This window comes from Penaeus vannamei, chromosome 28 (genome assembly GCF_042767895.1).
Source record: "Penaeus vannamei isolate JL-2024 chromosome 28, ASM4276789v1, whole genome shotgun sequence".
In the NCBI taxonomy this organism is placed as follows: Eukaryota; Metazoa; Arthropoda; class Malacostraca; order Decapoda; family Penaeidae; genus Penaeus; species Penaeus vannamei.
This window is the reverse complement of record NC_091576.1, coordinates 6,379,843-6,384,842: the sequence shown is the minus strand read 5'-3', so window position 1 is coordinate 6,384,842 and position 5,000 is coordinate 6,379,843.

The following is a 5,000-nucleotide window of genomic DNA, read 5'->3' as shown; positions in this document are numbered from 1 at the left end:
TTATTTTATTGTTGATATTTTTTATTAAGAATATACAATCAATTTGTACGAGAATCAATTTATATATTTTCAAGTTTATTTATAGACTGAATTAGATAATATATATCATATTTGATTCGGAAAAGCTAAAAACATTATCTATATTACACAAGAAAAAAGTATACACAGCATACATTGTACGAAAAGTGATATTTGAAATAAGCTGATGATGTTGATTAATCGATAAGTCGTGTTTTGATATCAAAGTCGTGAGAGTTTATGAATTGTGGAAATCAAACCACGAGATCAAACTGAATGAGATGTGTACTGGTGTGTGTGTGTGTGTGTGTGTGTGTGTGTGTGTGTGTGTGTGTGTGTGTGTGTGTGTGTGTGTGTGTGTGTGTGTGTGTGTATGTGTGTGTGTGTGTGTGTGTGTATGTGTGTGTGTGTGTCTGTGTGCTTGTGTGTGTGAGAGAGAGAGAGAGAGAGAGAGAGAGAGAGAGAGAGAGAGAGAGAGAGAGAGAGAGAGTGAGAGAGAGAGAGAGAGAGAGAGGATTAATACATAGATAGAGAGAGAGAGAGAGAGAGAGGATTAATACATAGATAGATAGAGATAGAGATATAGATAGATAACTATAAAAATAGATATAGATAGACAGATTGATAGATAGAGACAGATATAAATAACTATAAAGATAGATATAGATAGACAGATTGATAGATAGAGACAGAGATAAATAACTATAAAGATAGATATAGAGAGACAGATTGATAGATAGAGACACAAATAGACAGACAGACAGACAGATAGCCATGAAGAAGAGGCCGGGCCAGGCAGAGGGCGGGGCCATCGCCAGGGAAGCGGCGTGGTCGGAGGGCGTGGTGGAAACGGCGTTCATTTTTTTATTCTTTTTTGCCAGAGCGCCAAGTGGCTGGGTAGTAACAACGAAGTACCGGCTGCCTTGGGTGAACGCGGGGGGGGGGGGGAAGAAAGAAAGGGGGAGTAGGAGGAAGAAGAGAGAGAGGGAGGGAGTGGGAGGAAGAGAGAGGGAGAAGAAGGAGTGAAAGAGGGGAGGGGGAGAGAAGGAGAGAGAAATGGGAGAGAGGGATAGGGAGAAGAAAAAGTGAAAGAGAGAGAGAGAAGAAAGAGGGATGGAGTGGGAGGAAGAGAGGGGGAGAAGGAGTGAAAGAGGGGAGGGGGAGGGAAGGAAAGAGAGAGGAAGAAAAAGTGAAAAAAAGGGAGGAGGAGGGAAGGAGAAAGAAAGGGAGAGAGGACAAGGAAGAAGAGAGAGGGAAGGAGTGGGAGGAGAGAGAGGGAGATGGAGTGAAAGAGGGGAGGAGGAGGGAAGGAGAGAGAGAGAGGGAGAAGAAGGAGTGAAAGAGGGAGATAGAGGAAAGGAGAGAGAGAGAGAGGGAGAAGGAGTGAAAGAGGTAGGAAGAGGGAAGGAGAGAGAGAGAGAGGGAAAGAAGAAAAGGGAGATGAGGAGGGAAAGATGAGAGAGAGAGGGAGAGAGGATACGGGAGAAGAAAGAGGGTGAGCGCGGAGGAAAAAGAGGAGAAAGAAAGGGGGAGGAGGAGGGAGACGAAGGAGGAAGAGAGAGGGAAAAGAAGGAGTGAAAGAGGGGAGGAGGAGGGAAGGAGAGAGAGGGAGAGAGGGATAGGGAGAAGAAAGAGTGAAAGAGACGAAGTGGAAGGATTGAGAGAGGAAAAGAGAGAAGAAAAAGAGAGGGAGTGGGAGGAAAAGAGGGGAAAGAAGAGGGGAGAAGGAGGAGGGAGGTGGGAGGAAGAGAGAGGGAGGGAGTGGGAGGAAGAGAGAGGGAGAAGGAGTGAAAGAGGGAAAGTGGGAGGGAAGGAGAGAGAGAGGGAGAAAGGGGATAGGGAGAATAAAGAGTGAAAAAGGGAGGAATGGGAGGAGAGAAAGACAGGAAAAGAATAAAAGGGAGATGAAAGAGGGGATGAGGAGGGGAGGAGAGGGAAAGGGAGGAAGAGAGACAGAGACGAAAGAGTGGAGAAGAGGGGAAGTGGAGGGAAGGAGAGAGAGAGGGAGAGAGGATAAGGGAGAGAAAGAGGGAGGGAATGGGAGGAAGAGAGAGGAGAAGAAGGAGTGAAAGAGGGGAGGGGAAGGGAAGGAGAGAGAGAGGGAGGGAGAGAGAGAGAGAATGAGAAAAAGATGCAGGCAGACAGACGTACAAGAGATAGAAAAGAGAGAAACGTAAATATATATATATATATATATATATATATATATATATATATATATATATATATATATATATATATATATATATATATATATATATATATATATATATATATATATATATATATATATATATATATATATATATATATATATATATATATATATATATATATATATATATATATATATGGAGGGAAGCTGAGAAGAAGAGGGAGAAGAAAGAGGGGAGGAGGACGGATGGAGAGAGGGAGGGAGGGAGGAAATGAGAGAGAGAAGAAAGAGTGAAAGAGGGGAAGACAGAAAGAGAGAGAGAGAGAGAGAGAGAGAGAGAGAGAAAGAGAAAGAGAAGAGAAAGAGAGAGAGAGAGATGAGAAAGAGATAGAGAGGGAGAGAGAGAGAGAGAGACCAGAAAGAGAGAAAGAAAAAGAGAGAGTGAGAGAGAGAGAGAGAGAGAGAGAGAGAGAGAGAGAGAGAGAGAGAGAGAGAGAGAGAGAGAGAGAGAGAGAGAGAGAGAGAGAGAGAGAGAGAGAATGAGAAAAAGATGCAGGCAGACAGACGTACAAGAGATAGAAAACGTAAATATATATATATATATATATATATATATATATATATATATATATATATAACAGAGACAAACAAAAAACAAACAAAACAAAACACACACAAAAAAACGCACCGAAAATCACGGCCCTTAGAAAATAGAAAAAAATAAAATAAAATGAAATAAAATAAATAATAATAAAATAAAATAAAATGAATAAAATAAAATAAAATAAATAAAAATAAATAATAATAAACAACAAAAAAAATGATAATAAATAAATAAAAAATCTTTCAGCCCCTATTCCTTCTCCCTAACTCTGCCGACGAAAGCAGCCCCGCCGATCGCCCGCCGAGGGAAAAGGGCGTGGCTGCAGGAGGTAGATGCTCGTCCCCAAGGTCGCGGGAGAGCTGCCGAGGGCGTGGGCGCGGACCCGGTAGTGGCTGCTCGGGCGGGTGTGGGGGGAGGAGGGGTGTGGGAAGGAAAGGGGGGGGGAGGAGGAGGGGGTGGTAGGAAGGAAAAGGGAGGGGAGGAGGGGGGGTGGGATGGAGGAAGAAAAGGGGGGGGAGGAGGAGGGGGTGGTGGGAAGGAAAAGGGAGGGGGTGGAGGAAGAAAAAGGGGGGGAGGGGGGGATGGAGGAAGGAAAGGGGGGGAGAGGTGGAGGAGATAATAGGCAAGGAGAGGGGAAGAGGAGGGCGTGGTGGGGAAGGAGAGGGGAGGGGAGGAGATGCTGGGAGGGAGGAAGGAGAGGAGGTAATGGGGAAGGAGGGAGGAGGAGGGGGAGGGGGGTGATGGGGATGGAGGAGGGGTGGGCTGGGGGGTGGTGGGTAAGAGGGGGAGGGGGGGAAAGAGGAAGCGGAGGAGGTAATGGGGAAGGAGGGGGGGAGGGGGAGGGGCACAAAGGGACAGCTCTTACTTTCTTCTCTGCTCTGATTTCTTTTCTTCTTGTTTTTCTTGTTTTTCTTCATCATCTTATTATCATTATTACTATTATCATTATTATTATCATCATTTTTGTTATTACCATTATTGTTATTACCATTGTCGTTGTTATTATTATTATCACTATTATTAATTTCATTATCATGATCATTTCTGTTATTAATGGTAGTACTACCATTAACATCATTACTATTATTGTTGTTGTTATCAATATGATTATTCATCCTTATGATTATTATTATTATTATCATTATTATTATCATCATTATTATCATCATTATGTTTTTTGTTACGATCCTAATTATTATCATTATTATTATCAGTATTATCATTATTGTTATCAGTATTATTATCATTATCAGCATCGTCATCATTGTTATCATTTCTATCATTATCGTCATTATTATTGTTATCATTACACCATTATTTTTGCTATCATTACCTTTGTCAGCCTTTCCATTTACGTTATAATTATTATTACTGTGTACATGTGTGTGTATTCTTTTGTGTTTCGCATTTTTTATTGTGTGTTTTGTGTGCGTGTTTTTGTGTGTGTGTGTGTGTGTGTGTGCGTGTGTGTGTGTGTGTTTTGAGAAATTCGTGCGTGCGAGTATGTGTATGATACCGTGAATATAAATGCTTAAATGCGTGCTTGCATTGGCCTCTTTGAAATCATGTATTACACATCTAACTACACAAAAACAACATTATACACCTATACAATACAACCCCCTTTCCCTCACGCCTCCACACGCCCACACGCCCACACGCCCTAGAAAGTCACCCGCAAGACCCGGTTCCTCCGTGTAGGATGCATCTGAGGGCGTCCAGGTCACTTACACTGTCCTGCCGTATTTAGGATTCTCACCCTGGGACTCTCACTCCGGCATTCGTTCCGTAGGATTCTCTCTCGTGAATTTTTTTTTTACACTAGGATTCCTACTCTAGGATTCGCACTGTAGGATTCTCACTCGAAGATTCTCTCTCTCGAGGATTCTCTCTCATAAATTCTCACTAGGATTCGCACTTTACGATTCTCACTCTACGATCCGCACATAAGGATTTTTAATTTAGGGTTTCCACTTATTCTCATTCTACGATTCTCACTCTAGTATTCTCACTCTGTTATTTTCATCCTAGGATTCTCACTCTAGGATCATCTCTCTAGGATTCTCACTCTAGGATTCTCACTCTAGGATCATCTCTCTAGGATTCTCACTCTGGGATTCTCACAGGATTCATATTCAGACTCACTCTATAATTCACCTTCTTGGATTATCACTCTGGGATTTTCTTTCCAGGATTCTCACTCTAAAATTATCACTCTAAGAT